General features: G+C 36.6%; 1 protein-coding gene and 1 pseudogene across 1 annotated transcript in view; one reads left to right on the plus strand and one right to left on the minus strand.

The window, feature by feature from the left end:
- The window catches only part of LOC107667119 (signal-induced proliferation-associated 1-like protein 2), a 156300-nt gene extending 142347 nt beyond the window's left edge, over nucleotides 1-13953 (minus strand). The window contains exon 1 of the mRNA XM_016458708.1: nucleotides 13817-13953. The gene's annotated coding sequence lies outside the window, so the exon portion shown is untranslated. The remainder of the gene's footprint in view (nucleotides 1-13816) is intronic.
- A 1354-nt stretch (nucleotides 13954-15307) lies between these two features.
- Nucleotides 15308-18670, plus strand: LOC107667170 (microtubule-associated protein 10-like; annotated as a pseudogene).
- Nucleotides 18671-19253: the final 583 nt, after the last annotated feature.

The raw sequence follows: 19253 nt of genomic DNA on the forward strand, positions 1-19253 counted from the left end.
AATCAGGTTGGATTTAGTCACTTCTAATCAACACAATGAAAACCAGTTGTTTCCAAAAATCAGGTCAGACCACATGGCCACTGGAATGAGACAATCGCTGACTTTATCAAATGACTCGTATTCATGAAACGGTCATCAGCAATTATACACTGCCGCAGGAAGTTTCTGGGGCAAGAGAAGCGATAAGATAAGCCTTGAATAGGGCAGAACTAACATTGCAGGATAAATGCATTGAAATGCTCTAAAATGTCATTGCACGATGCAACCAAATTAGTTCAATCTCAGCTTTCACGTATCACTAAATGAGCTCTGACCTGCGACAGAGACACAAACTGGCTGCTGCGGTGACAGAGAAGGTTAAATACAGAGCTGCTTGATAAGTGACTCTCCAATTAAGCTTAATTGGCCTTCATTAGTTAAACAGGAAAAGGGAAACAACACTTTTGAGGACAAGCCCATCACTGAAAACAAACCCAGTGAATGCAGGACTAGAGCGAGACGTCGACGGCCCTGAACGGAAACTTTTTACTGACAGCTCAACAAGTGGAGCTGCCTGACCATGTGACCATTAACGAATATATTAAACACTTGAGTATTTAATGGCAAAATCAGGTACTCAAATGAGGACTCCTCAAGAAGTTGACAGCATTAGGGGATTTACTGGTTGTAACTGGCTATTTTGGGAATGCAACACTAGCATACTGCAGACTGCACAGTATATACCGTTTTAAAAATAGCATGAAAAACAGAATGCAATACAACACAACACTCTGGACCCTCATTGTGTGTTCGGGTCATTTTGACCCAGAGAGTATAGGCTATTCTTTTTCCCAGAAATGCTAGTCAACATTATCGTATTGGACGAAAACGTACTGACTTTGCTGACACAGGGTACGATTTTTGTATTTTGGGGGGATTTTTTCCCACCATGTTACATTTGTGGTGTTCCTGATCAAAAATGAACAGCCTACAAAAAATAGCTTATGAATTTCTTGTTATGCTATATTACCAACTATTCAATAGTATATACCAACTATTGGATTCAATCTTTTTATCCACTTGTGATTAATTGATTAAGTGTAGGCCTCATTGATCTAAACTTACGCACCTCAGTTTTTGAGTGTATATTGCCCAATTTATCTGTGATTAGTAGTAAATCAATTCATCAAACAATTCATTGCCGATTTTGAACGTGATTTTGTGTAGCTTGTCAGTGAACTACAGCTCTGTGTAGTAAATGCAGCTCCATCTGAACGCACGTGCTGGAGATTTACTACTAATCACAGGAGCGCCTTTACTGACGAGATGCGCATGAAAATCGCATTCGAATTTTTTGCACAGCCCTATCAGTCAGTGAGGTCCAGTCAGCATCATTGGATACAAACACATTGCAAAACTTCTAAACTTTTGACAGCCTGGAGAAAACTGATGTTACTTTCGGCTCATACTATATGTTACAATGCAAATGCAAGGTAATATTGAGTGCACTGCATTGCGCGAATGTATCAAATCAACCACGGCACGTATTACATGCATACACAAATTTTGCACAGTAAGCACACTACATACTGCAAAAATAGTATGAGTAGCATGCTAAAGTTTTCAGTTTAGCCTATACTAAAATATTAGCTAAACACACTCTGAACAACTGACTCAATGGTCCATGACACCCACACATAAACATGTGCAAAGTAAGAAAAGGCTAACTGGGTTTTACTATGACTATAGAAATGTTCAACATCAAGTTATGTTTCTTTAGCCGTTAATGTCTATTCTCATGATTCTGTGCTTGTCCTGTGATGCATGTTAAAGTAATTAAGCCATTCTTAGAATAAATTGCTTTATTCCCAAAAATAGTCACAGAACGTCATGTCAGCATCTTCGTTTTACAGGTCTATTGTTCCTGCATAAAAGCATGTACTGAGCTTTTGTTTCACTTGGAAAAAAGGTCTTACGGGAATACCATGGTACAGTGATTGTATCAGATTACAAGAGATGCATTGACATTGAAAGATTTTCATATACATGTTCCATGGTGTTTAGAAGATATTTCCAATAATCCCATGGTGCATGTCCAAAAAACATAGTATTACCATGGTACATGTCCAATAACAGGGCCATTATGCATGCTTTATAAATCAGAAGTAATAAAATTATATATAGCAACCCTTTGAAAGAAGAATTTATATAGTAAGCTTCATTAATACCAATCAATCATCTTTGATTAACATGGTGATCAAATCAAATTCAAAAACTTGTTCACAAAAAACTGAACTTAACTGTTATGTATATGCTAAATATGTTACAATCTAAACTGTGTTTCGTTGAACATTCTAAATAAAATTGATCTTTAATGATTCATTATACTGACAGCAGTTTTCAAAGCTCATTTTGACATAATTATTGCATTAAACCTGCTGTAATATTGTTATCTAGCCCACGTGTATTGCATGAAGGAAGAATCTGATTTCTAATATTGTTTTGCCCAAGGAAGGTCAGATGAAGGAGGTTAGAACATCAATCCATCCAGCATCAACTCCCATGAGGCTCTTACTAACACAAACCATATTATCGTGACCACATTACCACACATCTGTCAAGGTTATGCTTCATTTGACACAGTAATTGAAACTCCTCACCCATAAAAACAGCATTTTAAGAGTTTATAATAAGAAAGCACAGTCGAATAAATACAAATCTACTCCAACTAGCACAACGGCTGATGAGTTTTCATTATTACACACAGAATGATGTCAGCTTGTTTTTGAGGTCTTGATGCATATCAGGGCTCTTGGGATGCATAAAAAATACTTTTTTTCATTGATCTTCAGGCTTCAAGCTTTATTCTATAAAATGCATAAGTGTGATAAAATAAAATATTGAAAAATATGTTTCTGTTTCTTGCAATGTCAAGGTCATAGATTCAATTCCTAGGAAATGCATGAACTGATAAAAAAGACAAAACAAATAATTAAATTAAATATTAAATTAAATTAAACATTTACATTTTAAATACATTTAAATACGATGTTAAAAAAGATTTAACAATAAAACTATTAAATATTTAAATTTAAATGTTTAGATATGATTTTGCTCTGAAAACACACAAGTTTATTTACAAGGCGAAAAAAATTTACATTATTACAAATTGACCGAAGTAACTGAGCCAATTTTAAAGACCAAGAAGATAAAGTTGACAAGGCCAAACTTAATAAACGAAATTTATAAACAAGATCTAGAATCCAGATTACAGACTTTGACCAGTAAGTAACCTAGCAACCACCCAGAAAAGAAACACCCTAGCAACATGCTAAAATCAACTCAGATCACCTTGGCAACTGCATAGCAACCTAAGCCATGTTTAGAGTTCAGAATAATCACAGTGACTTGGCCCGGTAATAAATCACCTAGCAACCACTCAGAACACCCTAGAAACGCCTTAGCAACATGCTGAAAACCAACCAGATCATCTTACTAAACACATAGCAACCTGAGCCATGTTTGCAGTTCAGAACAATCACAGTGACATGGGCCAGTAATTAATTACCTAGCAACCACTCAGCAACTGCTTAGCGACACCCTAGCAACATGCTGAAAACCACTTAGAATATTTTGAAAACTCATAAATATTTTCCTTATATGATGTTTATTTACAAGAAAAAAATTAAACAAAAGTTCACTGCATAAAGTTTTCTTCAAAAATTGATTCAGACCATTCTAAGGACCAACAAGGGAATTTAAGGCCAAACTTAAATTCACAAACAACAAGAGAACAAAAATAAATGGCTGAGTCGCTAAAGGCCATACGGACAGGAACATATTACCCATGAACCCCTGCTCTCTTTTGTACCAACAGGCGTATGTCCCAGTTCTGCAGCCTTACCAACTGTGCAAAGTGCACTTGACTATCTCGCTCAGCAACTGTGAAAATAGGAACAGGAAAAAGACTGAGTCGAGAGAAAGTGAATAGAACAGTCCACAAGTGGCCGCATGCCTCCCCTCTCACCCGGCACAATAGGCCAGAGGTATGCACTCGAAATCCCTCTCATCTCAGATCCGAGCTCCAGAGCACCAGGGTCAGTGTCCCAATTGTCTGGAGCCTCTGGAGAAAAGCGAGCGGGTTTAACCCTCATGGCTCCTGAGTCCAGCGGCAGCGTGGTTAATGACTGATCCGCTTTCACTGTCTCTACTGTGAGTCAACAGACACTCACCGACCAGACCAATGACTCTCAATCCTTGCTCAAACGGACAATGACCACTGGGAAATAAATTTAATCTGGATGTCGAAGATAGGGGTGCTCCGATCAGGATTTTTCAGGCCGATCACCGATCGCCGATCACAGAAAGCAGTATCTGCCGATCCGATACCGATCTTTTTAAAGCCTTCTTTTTATCATGTAGAATTATTTATATTATATTATTTATATCTGATGCAGAAAAGCTAGTTCATGCATTCATGACCTCTAGACTGGACTATTGTAATGCACTGCTAGGTAAACTTGAATTGAATTGAATTTATAGTGTTGATTAGAGCCTGACCGATATATCGTTTTGCCGATATTAGCGGCCGATATGAGCCTGTCGCCGATATATCGGTATCGGCGAATATGCCGCCGATATGAAACTTTGAACATATAACGCAGATAAAATGCTTGAAATGGTGTAATTACTTAGTTTGTCCAGCAGAGTTAGTTTCTCCATTGTTTGCTACTGGCGACCTGAATGAAATGCTTTAAAGCTTAAGTCTATGGAAAACCATTGAAACTTTGAACGGCCATATCTCCGTTCGGTATCGGCCCCAAAAAACCCATATCGGTCGGGCTCTAGTGTTGATCCAATCAAAATTTTTTGACATTTATTCAGGGCCTGAATTTCATTTTTGAAAATTAATTCCTATCTTAGGTGACTCTTGTGAGAGGATTTTTATTTTTTATTTTTTTTTTATTTGAGGGGTGGAGGGGGGCATTTTTTTGACATTTTTCAAAAATCTATATTTATCTCACCTAAAAGTCTGATCATGCACTGTATTTTTGTTTTTACAATCGTGTAATTGTTGCACAATAGCTTACACAGCGCAAGCCTGATTTTGTGAGCTGTATGTGAGGTTCACACATACTCCGTTTGCAGTGCGTAGCAGTGTGAACGCTTTAATCCGTTAACATGAGCGGAGCGCAGAAAAAATACATGCAGCTCACTTATAGTGCAGACGCGATATGATTTGAAGCCATCTGCATTCTGAAAGAGAAAGAGCGCGCGCGGTGATTCACTCACGCTGTTTGTGAAATTATGTCTCACAGAAACTTTTTCAAATTACTTTATAATAGTGCTGGGCGGTATGACCAAAAATTTATATCATGGTATTTTTCAAAATTATACAGGTTTCACGGTACATGACGGTATTTTCTTTTCCATGCATGACAGTGAAAAGGAACCCCTTTCAAACAGCGTCGCGCTCCGAACGTTGTTTAAGCGACATACATCATAACAAAAATTCATATCATAACAAGAATAAACACCGGTATTCGGTATGAACCGGTATACCGCCCAGCACTACTGTTTACTATTTTATTTCTTTTCTTTTTTTCTGCCCAATCGCGTTTCGAGGGGGGTCACCCGGTAAAAATCGCGTTCCAGGGGGTAAAATACAAATTTTTTGGAGGGGTTCCCCAAACCACGGACTTGGCAACACTGTAGTGTGCCAACTTGATGCTTCCTCTGAAGACTGCTTAGATGTGTTCGACTTGAAGCAGCGCTGCTTAGAGGCTCATCGGTGTGTGTCATCAAAGTACTGCGAGAGCTATAAGAGAGCGCGGATGTCTCCTTATGCTTTCTCTCGCCGTACTTTGATGTCATACACCGATCGATCTTCAAGTGCAACACACCTCTTTACTCTCGCGTGTCACGTGACCGAGTGTAATCGCAGCCTCTGCGATTGAAAAATCAAATTTTTTCATATCGCGGAATTATCGCAAAGGCAATTAATCGTTCAGCCCTAGTGCAGGATTAAATGCATGCAAATCATATGTCGGTCTTAGCCTACATTTCACTGAACCGCGTGTGCAGCTCATACTTCAGATGATAAGTGGGTCATAACATCTCAGAGCTCTCTGTCACCATACATCACGACCCCGGAGCAGACAGGTCAGCAGTCCTGACCCACATGGTGCCATCTGCACGCTGATGCTAGTTCTGCATCACCAGTTCTCCATTCAGACCTTCACTCTCACTTTGGCTTCAATGTTCTCCACAGAATGCTGCAGTATAATTTGCAGTATGACCAAATTCACATAACAACAGATATGGTATCCTTATAAAGATATTTTTTGCCAGAAATTGGGTTTATATTAAAAATATATAAGTTAATGTCCATTTATTGGTTATCTGTGAATTTAATACTATACAAAAATTCTGAATTATTTTCTTTTTTATTTCTAACTTAATGCATACAAAACATGCATGTTTAGTTTAGCGTTGTTATTGTTAACTAAAAGTAAAACTACCAAAAATATTTTTGTTAATTGAAATTGGGCGGAAATATGTAAATATTAGATGATTAATTAAAAAAAACTTAAATGAAAATTATAAATAGAATAGAAATAAAACAAGTTTAAGCTGAGATTTTAAAGCTAAATAAAAAATAAAAATAAATGAAAGCTAAATAGAACAATTAAAACAATTAAATAAAAATGGCAGAAGTACATAACAAAATTACTAAAACTAAAATTAAAATATAAAAGTAAAAGCTAATTCAAAATATTAATAAATACTAAAATATCCTATAAATAAAACAACATTTTATTTTGATTATTCTTAAATTACCTGAAAAATCATGTAAACACCTTAAATCACATACTTTAATCAGGGAAAGGTCATAAACAGATTAATAAAAACATAATGTTTTGACCTTTAGCACAATTTCTCTGCATGTAAATACGATTACCGTGGTTCTTGTGGCTTTGTGCATGTTAGTTTATGTTTTGACATCAAAACCAGAGAAAAACCAGATGACTTGATTTCATTTATAAGTCTAGCATCAGTGCATAAACAGCTTCACATTGAAAACAAAAATAATATTCTAAATCACATAGTAGCAACCCTAAACTCTCTAAGATCAGTCAGATGCACATCAGTTAAATTCTACATTCTGTCCATGTTGTGCTCAAAACCCATTAACAACATGTTCTTCCTAGTCTTGACTAGTTTGGGATTAGAGAACAATCCAGGAAAATTGCATCCATTAACACCAAGCACACTCTGGAGGAAATGTGTTAATAATGGGCCTCCACAGTCAGAAAGCATCCATCCATCAACCAACGCCAGTTCACATGTGGCATATGGACGGCGATTGGATTACATCAGTTAAATCGACCACAAATGCACATCCCTGACACATGCAGGCACATAAACATACATGCCGGAAAAAAATGAGGAAAAAGAAAAAGCCTATATGACACAAATCCCATTGAACCTACAAAGAAGTGATTGAAAAAAAGCAGTACAGTACATGACAAATGAGCTGTTCCTTCCACTTCGGTCCCTGATGCATGAATACTGCAAGACGTCACTCGTGTGGCTGAGAAACGCCAGCATCTCTGACAACAGTGGATTTGTGATGTGATTTGTTCAGTGTTGAATTACTTCCTTGTATAATGAAACACTGTGATGTTTTGCTCTGTTTGTCTGAGTGGCCTGACATGTCAATTTATGACACCAATGAAATTAGTTCAGTATGTTGAACAATGAAAGGGGGAAAACATTGTTTGTGCAATTTAACTGGGTGCTTATAGTGCAAAAATTACCAACTTCAGCTTCATTTACTGCCAAACTCTCATATTGACGTTTCAGTAAAGCCATGATGGCACAAACAGAATGGGATGAGTGACAGACCAAGGAGATATCCAACTTATATTTCATCTGCAAAACATAACATGCTTACATTGGGCCTGTAACATGATTATGTGTGGCTGGAAAACACACACTCACACATTCACCTCTGGTTATGCTTAAAAAATATCTTCGCAGCATGCAGATCCACCGACTTTCTGCTGCATATTTCATTTTAAAGAGATGTTTCAAGTAAGTTAGAAATCTCTTTTGGTCAAAAAGGCTGCATTTATTTGATAATACAGTTAAAAATACAGTAAAAGCAGTAAAATTGTGAAGAAAAGCATTCTAACTATTAGCACTATAGCACAGCATTACTGTTTAAAAGTTTGGTTTCTGTATGATTTTTAATGTTTTTGAAATAAGTCTCTTTTGCTCACCTAGGCTGCATTTATTTGATCAAAAATACAGTAAAAAAAAAAGTAAATGTTGAAAACAGTTGTGCTGCTGCTTAATATTTTTATGAAAACTGATACATTTTCTTTGATGAATACAAAGTTCAAAAGAACAGCATTTATTTGAAATTTGACATCTTTTAAAAATGTCATTACTGTCACTTTTGATCAATGTAATGCATCCTTGACGAATAAAAGTATTCATTTCTCAATCTTAATCATTTGTAACAGCACTCAAAGATGCACTGTGGGACTGAATCCATACACAACAACAGACAAAAGGGTAAAACAATGTCAACGACAAAGCCAAAATTAGCAGCATATTCCCTGGGCCAGTAAATCATCTCCGCCTGATAGCTGCTCAGAAACGCACGACAGCGTGCAACACAAGAACATCCCTAAGAAACTCAATCAGGGCGTCTCCTTCACCCAGCTGCAAGATGAGATGGTGTCAGGGTGGACGCGTGCACACTGACGACTGAATGATGGAGATATACCTGCTCAGATTTCATATGTGTATTCATGTCCTTATAGCTAAGAACAATGTCAAGCGCTCGAGCCAAAGATCATGATACAGCCAGAGGTTAAAGAGGGTGTTACACAGCCGTGCCTTGCAAATAAAATTAATGTCTCCACAGAGTCCTATCATACAAGTCATGAGCCAAACACATCTAAATGAGATAAAGATGCACAACAAGAGTAACTTGTAAACATAATTGTGGCATTCAAACAGTTTAACCTTATTCGATTTCCAAAGTGAAGGCAGTGGTGGACTACTGGTAAGCAATAGGACTTCTAAAATAAATTTGATAAACAAGATATATTTTTAGCTTCAACATTATTTGTTCTTCAGACATTCCTCTTTAAAAGAAACAAAAAGTATTAGCTGTATGCAAAATGGGCAAATTTCAACAATTTGCACATGGGGTCGCATTGAGATTCCCATATCTCTGGAACCGAACTATATAGGGCCTTAAAAATGAATGTACCAAAAGAAAAGTTTGTTAAGAACCAGAACATAAAAGGATATTAAGATATCTTTAAGACTTCTCGAGTTGCAGGCATGTAAACTTTGGAAAAAGAATAATTATGGCACTCATACAGGCATGTTCTATGCAATTGGTTTGATAGAGTGAAACACAATATATTTCTAGTTTCAACATTATTTGTTTTTCAGATATTCCCCTTTAAAATAAAAAAAGTATTAGCTGTATGCAAAGTGACCAACATTTGGTTTTTGACCACTGAAAATGTGTACAAATCAACAATTTACTCACAGGGCCACATTGAGATCCCCACATCTCTGGAACGGTACCATATAGTGCCTTAAAAAATAATAAACCAAAAGAAAAGTTTGTTAAGAACCAGAATCTTAAAGGATATTAAGATATCTTTAATACATTTTGAGTTACAGTCATGCAAACCTTCGAAAAAAATACATTTCAAAAAGTGCATTTTCCCGTTTTTGGACTGTCATATAATGCAACAAAGATTGCTAAAGTCAACAGATTTTTCTAATAGACCAACCAATCTCTGTGTAAAAATAAAAATTTTTACTTTCTAAAAAAAAAAACTTTCTAAAGTAATTTTTATCCTCCTGTAGTTTGGCTCCAAATCTCAGGTGAAAATGGTCATTTTGGCACTCTCTTCAATATACAAGATTACTCAGTAAATATACATCCATGACATTTAATATTTTGGCTTTCGTCAGAAAAAAATTACAAAATCAAAAATTTTGCTTGGCAAGTTTCTGAAATTTGGTTGAATTGGCACAATGACCCAACAGCATGTTTGAGAGCTGACAAAACACTCGTTATTTTTAAAGATTTTAATTTTCCACATTCCAAAACCAACAAAAAACATTTATTGTCATGATACTCTCGTCTCCGCCAAATGACAACGGTTACCCAAATACGGTTTGAATGAACAAACAGGCCTGTTGTGGCATCAACCAGCAGCTGGCAGAGATCTGCTCTGATGATGCCAGCCACAACTGTTGGTCATTAACAAGTACGAGAGAGAATGAACCAGACAGGTGACTGACTACAAACCAAGCACAAATTTGCATAGGTAAAGATCCATGATATGCAATAAAAATAAAATAAAATAAAATAAAATAAAAATCTCTTCTCCAATGCACCCAAACCAAACGTTTCTATGATATTCTGGTCTGTAGATATGATTTGAGTCTGTGGATTGCCCATTTTATCGTCCACCAAGCAAAACAAATCGATCACATCTCAACAAGAAACATGATTTGAGGAATCATTCATGTTTGGAGCACAAACATCTTGGATGAATCGCATACTGAAGTTTCATGCTCAGTGTCAATGGTTTGTATAAATCACTATAAGCATTAGTAATAGTGACTATTGCCTTATGAAAGGTCATTTTTGATGGGCTCCATTAGTTGTTGAATGAGTTGCCCGCAAACATGAAGAGCAGATGGCCTCTACTAATCCATTTAATTTGGAGTCCATCTTCTCTCTTCTAGTTAAACATGAAATATCCTTGTAATATCACGCAATGAGGGCGATAACAGCGATAAGCAGTTGCCTTGGCATCCATTGGTCCTGATTGCCACATCTCAAGATATTCTATTCCTGTCTGACGGATTAGATGCAAAGCTCAGATTCATATGTTTGTTGTCTCACAACCCTGTCCTATTCAATCAGACTGGTACAACAGTAGATTGAAACACATTTCCATTTCCGACACACTAAAACAATGCAAATAACCTATCAAAACGCATTCTAAATGGCATTAACTTGGTTCACATGAAACAAAACGTTCCTGCTCGACGTGAGGGTAGCGAGCAGCTGTCCACCTGTCCTGACAGATGTTATTTTCAAGAGAAGACTCCAAAACGAGCTTTAATTTCCTGTCATTATGTTACGAACGTATTCAGGAGTGCAACGCAAGACAAACATCCGTCTGCAGCCACTGTGCCATCTAAACCCAGCGATGGGAAGAAAAACTTCTCGTTTCTCTCAGGGGAACGTAAGGAAGCAACAAACTTAAACATGCCAATAACAATGAAAATGCACAATTTCCTTAATCAAGTTAAGTCAAGTCACCATTATATATAGCACTTTACACAATACAGATTGTTTCAAAGAAGCTTCACAGTAATAAACAGGAACACAATATGTTAATGTTTCAAAACTGCATAAATTTTAAAGCGCTTTCAATTTCAGCTATAAAGCAGCTCTACAGAAGGCAATAGTGTCATTATTCAGATTCAGTGTTGATTCAATGACAATGTTGCAAAGTTAATCAATTATTGTTCTCTACAACAACTCTCTCATGACTTAGTTTAACAGTCTATTATAAGACTATTTAAAACGCACACTGACTAATGTCACAGTCTTTCACCTTGTCGATATTTTTGAGAAACAAATCTATTGCCTACATCTCACTTATACATGTGGCATCTGTAGAGTTTGCTTGGCTTCAACCAAAAGACAGATCAATTAGCGCTGTAGAGTTTGATTTGGATGTACGGCCTTTGATGTCAACAACAACAGATCTGAGATTCAATAAGTCTATTTATGCATGCATGACTAGATGGTTAGTTGCTGTTAGTTATTTGCATTAATAATGCATTATAATAGTATAATGCATTAAATCAAAATGCATCCTATCTATTTTCTAAATGCATGTTGATCTTATTGAGAACAATTCTTCCGTGCATAAGTAAATATTTCACTTTTTTAGTGCAATGCCCACATCTCAAAATAACCGATGTATTGAACCAAATCCCAGCTCTACATTTTTTTTTTTTTTCAATAATTCATTTCACTCGGTGTACATTACAATGCGGAAGAAACTATCTGTCGCTACTTCCATTTCATCATGACTTTAACAATGCATTTTTCCCACCATCTGCAACCAAATCACTTTTTGGGGAAATAAACATACTGAAAGTTCACATATAGTTGTCTCTGTACATTAAATTAGACTAGGAGAAACTATTTTAATAGCACATTTCGCCTTGAAGAACAATGCATTTCCGAGTCTACAAAGTATAAAGGTTTTCCAGGTGGATTCATCCTCAGAGACAGGCATGCAGTTTTGTTCACTGGTATGAAAGAACCGAACATCAGAAGGATTTTCTCCTGTCTGTGTCCCTCACGTATTACTGATATGGCTATAAAGAAAATGCCTTTATTAACCTTGACACAAGGACTTGGCTGTGTAACTTGTCTAATCAAACGTGCAATTACCTGACCATAATCTGATACGCGCTGGCTGTTCAGAAGACAGAGAAAACACTCATACTGAAGTCCTTTGAGTGACACAGCATAAAGAAGCTTGCATTAATATCTACACTGTTAACACAGATACTAAAGCACTTCTGATGATTTCTTTGATTAGAGCAGGATTTTTAAAAAAAAAGATCACTCATTATTAACTATAAAGAAGCACAGGCTTTTCATTCCCTTACAAAAAGTACCATGGCATCAGATATGGTATTTTGATATATATTATGGTACTGAATGATTGCCATATTCACATACCATAGTGTGTCAAAGAATACCATGAAATCACCCAGGTACATGGCCAAAAACAAACATGTTAGTGTTATCTGTGGTTTCCACAAAAGAAAGGACAAAAATTTGATAGACCACAGCCTACGGTACTTAAAAATATACTTAAATATCGTCCTAAATAAAGTATCATCACATATTAAGTAATATACAATCTGATATTTGTCACTCTGCCACCAAACAGTAAACACAGCAAATAAACTTTCACATTTCTGTAAGTCGAACTGCATATTATTGTAAGATTAACCTGTGTTTAGTTTCGGATCACCTTAACTCTTAATTCTGCCTTGCAAAGACTAATGTGTTGGAAACATGTGGTATGGATAATAACTATAATAGAACATTTGACAATAGCACTGGACTGTTGATCCATAAGAACGTTCAAGAGCCCTCTAGTGGATATCTGACAGCCTGTGTTTAATATCAACTTTATCTTGACTGCCTTTGTGTTATTTAAAGCACATTCTCTAAGCTACATTTGAACCTGATAACTCCAGATGTACAGAAAAAGCCTGTAATAAATACAATAAAGATGCAAAGTGACAAAGTGCATGTGTCTGATGCATGCATATGAGTCTGTGCCTGTGTGATATTTTCACCTGAGTTCTCAGTATTGACACACACTCACTAAACAACAGTGAGAACTCAGGTAATAATTTTTCACAAACTTCCACAACAGAAGGACTTCCTCAATACTTAGCGAGCTGTCAAACAGACATCATTTTTTTGGGCATCATTTGCGTTGACAACAAGGAACGCGCCCAAAACGCCCAAACCTGCTGCACGCGACTGTGACGCCTAGGTAGGTAGCTCACTAGGCTTTAAGTCACAATCCAAGGGCTTATATTACAAAACCTGACACATCTGTACTGAACTAAACGAAACTCGCAACAGTTTTTCTACAGACGCTATTGTTACAAAAATCGCAACACAGTAACAACTCTGCCTGGTAGTAGGCTACTTACTATTCAAAGAAGTGAACCTTACCTTCAGCATTCAGAGTAAAAGAAACTCCCATAATGTGCAGATGAACGTCAGCCTCATTCCTTTAAAATACAGATGTAGTGAATTCTTATATTCCATAGAGAGACACTGATGTTCTCCGAGCAGCTGGTACCTTCACCCTCCACTCACTCAATCCAAATACTGGCGTTTGGTCAGATCACATGAAGCCGGTCTGTGGCTCCGCCCACCGCCCACGCACTTGTTCACAAGGAAGGCAGTAATGTATACACAGCGGTAAATTGATTTTTCAGCAAAGGTATTTCTGAAAACTTCATAGTTTTCACATCAGGCCATTTAGAATGAGATTGTTTGATCTTTGTGTATTAAAGGATGAAATATTCTTGGATATCAGTTTAAAAACCAACTATGATCTGAAACTGGAGTAATAGTGGCCCCAACTGGAAGACTGTGGGAAATAATTTTTAGTCTTTAATACAAATTTGGATTATTTAAAAAAACAAAAAACAAATTTAGTGTATATTATAATGCTTGAATTCAATATTTAAAAATATTTAGTGAAGTTAACTTATTGACCGTTTTTGTGCAAATGTGTAAACAACATTACGTTTACTAGTTAATTATATATTTTTTCTTTTCATCTTGTATTAAAATGCAAAAATAAATAAATAAACAAATACATAATGATGCATTTAATTAAATATGCCTGCAGCTGACCAGTAAAAACACATTACACTGGCCACTGGTTCATGCTATGCATTAAATTATAATACTTTTGCATACGCACAGCAGATACACTGAGCAAACAGAGCTGGATAAAACAAAAACTGTGGTGTCTGTCTTCATTTCAGGCTGCAAAGCAATAAAATGTGATTATTTTAAAAGGGGGTGATTCTTTTCTATACCCACTATGTGTGTGTGTGTGTGTGTGTGTGTGTGTGTGTGTGTATATATATATATATAATTATTACTACTCTAATACATACACATTTAACTGACCTGTTTCAATTTTTCCTATTTCTACTATATTTTACATTATTTATAATATTTTCTCAGATGTTATTTCTGCTTTTTCTATTGTGCTACTTTGTAAGTAGGAATTTCTCCAAAGTAGGATCAATAACATAATTCTTCATCTTCTTCTTCTTCTTCTTCTTATTCTTCTTCTTATTATTATTATTATTTAACAACCACAGAACAACATCAAGAGAAATGTTCCATTCATTTGCAACACGTTACCAAGTGTACATGGTTGAAATTATGCAAACCATAAAATTATATTAGAGTACAATAAAAAAGAATAAAAATATTTCCACTTATCTATCAGTATTATACTTATTAATAATATATACGCTTTATTAGCATTTTACTTCTAGACAAAAGCACTACAATATGGCTTAAAATCATTTTAGAAAGGGAAAAAAACTAATTAACTACATTTCCCAGTAACCCACGGCGTCCGTGACGTATAAATCCTGAGACGATGTTGTTGCTAGGCGATGCGATGCTCTCACGCACACACCACTTCCGAGTTCATTTTCTCTCCGTTACGTTTAACATATAAACAATCTCTCCTCTAAAAATGATTGTTTTTGTATGAAAGCGTTTTGTATTCTTCTCACGCCAAGGAACATGTCATCAACGCAAGAAACTCTCTTCTCACTGGAACTGCTGATCGATTGCGTTCGCTTTGACGGTTCACGTGGCAATGTTTTGAATCCTGCATTAGCTGTTCGCTTCTTAGATTTCCCCACACTGCTGATATACCAATCAAAACAAGAGCATCTTCCATCTAAATCAGGATACGCTGATCTGTGCCTATCACCTGAGGCAATGTCTCAACCCCATGATGGGGAACATCTCAAGTATTTCTTCCATAAAGGCAAATCGTGTCTTTTTAAAATCAATCTGCACGCGTTACATACCCATCTCCTGAACAGCCCTCTCTACGCAATGGTGTTGGATGTAAAAGATGAGATTGCCAAACTTATAGGAAGCTCGTTGATATCCCTCGCCAAAGTGACGGAGAAAATCAAACTGGATGTTGATAAACACGGTATTGGCAACCCATCCGCTTATGGAGAGAGACTGACCACCCCAATTTGCAATCTAATGGGCAACAGCATTGGTGTCATTTCTCTGGCTTATAAGATTGTAAGTCTGGGAGCTCATTTGATTCCTCACATCCCAGAAAACAGAGTCTATGAAGTCGGTGGGACCCGTGGAAAAGGAGAAAAACACTGGTCAGTGCGTGCAAAATGTAATGAAAAAGATGAGATGCCACCAGAAGTAGCTGAGAACCATCCTGGGAATGTCCTTTTACAACAAATAAGCCTTGACGGACAATCTACCGATATAATGATCTCAGGAGCAAAGCAGCCAGGGGTTCCAGCTTTTACTCAGACTGAACAGGCACAACAGAGTGTACACCACATTCTGCCCTCCACCTCTGTTTTACAGCTCCAGCGTGAAGAACCGACAGGAGAGGAAAAGTAGGATGTTAAAGTTTTGATGATCAAAACTTTGCTGAAACACCTGTCGCACACAATCTACTACATGCATTCTGTCGCCTGATTGATAGTTTAGACTTTATTAGCAAGTAAAGGGTCTTTTAGTATAACTGTACATACAGTACGTAAACCTTCAGGTTGTGGTTCATGTGTCTTTTTACTGTGAAATCTTATTTTTTATAAAGTAAACGTAAGAATAACTTGTACATTGTTAGTAATATTTCAAGATGAACACTTACTGGACTGAAGCAAATTAGGTTTACTTGATTATCCAGACATGATTTTTCTTTAAAAAAAAAAAAAATTTAAAAAATCACATTTTGAGAAATGTTTATTTGTTCATCTCTCAGTCATCATTGTATTAAAACTAAGCATTTAAATCTCATCTTACTAAGACATGTTATTGAGAGATATAGAGAGATGACTGATATTTATATCATTTTATGTAAGTAGTAAGTAAAGATCTCATTGGTTTATATTAAAAGCATCAGAATTTCATCTTTTTAGTCATAAATATCAGCATCTGCACCAAATTTCATATTTTTTTGGGCCTCTGAAGAAAATTGAGCTGTTTTTTCATCCATATTCTCACTATAGTGTACACTCTAAAAAATGCTGGGTTGTTTCAACCCAACTTTGGGTCAAATATGGACTAACCCAACCGTTGGGTTACGTTCTTACATTACATTTTTAACCCAAAAGTTGGGTTAGTCCATATTTGACCCAAAGTTGGGTTGAAACAACCCAGCATTTTTTAGAGTGTATATATGAGCCTGATGATGTATCAATTATGATACTCGACAAAAAACATTCCATTTCAAAATATAACTACTATTTCCTATTTCAGGCTTTACGGGGTTATTTGCAGCAATGGAGAGCCTTAATATAGAGGATCCAGAAGATGGAAATAATGAAGTAGAATCATCTGACATGCGTGATTTTGCAGAGATGATGGCTGTAAAGGCAGACGGATCGAGCAAGTTAACTTCATCTCCAAAGTCGCAGCAGCATAAAGAGACGGACTCAGCTTCATTTGGGGATGTTATCAGACAGTTACCCCTGCTGAACACTTTACTAGTTGAACTCTCACAGCTGAACGTCCAGACGGCGCAGCAGCAGGCCTTATCGGTTCATCCTAACCTGGCGTGGTTGTACACATCAGCACAGGAGCCATCAGGAGTAAAACCCAAAGCTGAGAATCAGAAAACAAACCCTAAACAGAGACTTGATCAATGCACGATGAAAGCAGTAAAGAGTGCAAAGAGAAGCAAAGAAAAATTGCAACCTAAGAAGACGCTTAAATACGGCTTGAGAAACACTTTTCGTCTCAGACTCAAACTGGTCAAACCAGGTACCAAAAGGCATGAATGCATCGAATACCAGGATGCAAAACAAGACCAGCCATCATCATCTGACCATAAACGTGTTCGTAAGGCAGCTAGAAGAGGTGTTTGTTCGGATGAAACTGTTGAAACATTAATAAGCAGTTTTGATATGCACCCAACACCAACTGCAACTCCATCAAAATCACAAACAAGATCAAGTATTGGAAAACACATCACAAGTGCACCAAATGAGGAACGTCATTTGACTGAGAAAGACAAAAAAGTTCAAGTTCATATTCCAAGTCAGTATTCAGAGCGCAGTGACCAGCATTCAGCTTCATCTATTCATAATTAAACTCTTGGCTTCCAGAGAGGAGATAGTAGAGCGAGCAGTAATGGCTTGAGTAATGGCTCCTACGGACAAGAAGAGTATCAGGATGACTTCACGAGCCTAAACACAACCGAGGGATACTCACCCGACCCGTTCAGCAGTCCAGAACCAAGCAGACATAAGAGAAACAGCAGTTCGAGCACTTCAAGTACCTCTCATCCAAGCAAAGGTCTACCTGTTTCTGCCAAAGCGGAGAACTCTCCACAACGTGCTCTCAAAAGCACACACGTCATCCGACCGCGTCTTCAGACCTCCGCTCTGAGTCTGTCTTCAGATGAGGATGAGTTTGAGTCTGGAGGTCACAGGCCTGGATCGCAGAGCAATGGACCAAAGACTCCATCTGTGCGCAGGACATTTGGAAAATCGGAGAGCTTTGACAGTGACACTGGTGATAAGGGCATGACATTTAGCTGGGTGTCAGAGGACTCCGATTTAGCCGCTAATAACCCGGTGCTAAAGTCAAGATTTCTTGTAAATAACCCAGTGCTAAAGATTTCATCGTCAGAGCTTGAAGAGGAACGGGATGAACTGGGCTCTCTGGGACTGGACAAGAATTACCGTCACATTTCAGAACTGGTGATCAACGAACTACCAGGCTATACACTGTGATTAGACAATGTTAATCTAATCGTGAAAATGGGTTAACACCAGAAACTAGTGAACATCATCTGATTTATTAATCAATATGAATAACATGTTTTTATATACTGAATTGTTGCATAGAACTGCATTTATTGGCAAACAGTCTTTTGTGTGGTCATTCTGTTTTAACAAATGCAGCTTTTGATATGTATTTAAGAAATGTTATTGTTAATTAATATATTTCATAATTTGTGAAACAGCAAATAAACAATAATTTGTTACAGCAATAAGCACACGGTTGTTTCCAAATCAGAGCCTTGAATCCATTGATAAATGAGTAATGAACCAGTGTTAAGTCATTTAGTAGGGATAAAACGGGAATGTGGATTAGATTGAATTAATATTTGTTTTAAATGACATGCCTCATGCTTTTCTTATAAAAAAGATGCCCTGTATATACACTTAAATCTTTAAACATAACAGAAATGTTGTATAATATATATTTGATAAATATACATATATAATACATTAACTTACAAAGAGCAATACATTTGTTACAGTATTTATTTATCTTTGTTAACATTAATTAATAAAAGTGCAACTGTTCATTGTTAGTTCATGTTAGATATTATATATATATTAAATATATATAT

This window comes from Sinocyclocheilus anshuiensis, unplaced genomic scaffold (assembly GCF_001515605.1).
Source record: "Sinocyclocheilus anshuiensis isolate Anshui unplaced genomic scaffold, SAMN03320099.WGS_v1.1 scaffold665, whole genome shotgun sequence".
NCBI lineage: Eukaryota > Metazoa > Chordata > Actinopteri > Cypriniformes > Cyprinidae > Sinocyclocheilus > Sinocyclocheilus anshuiensis.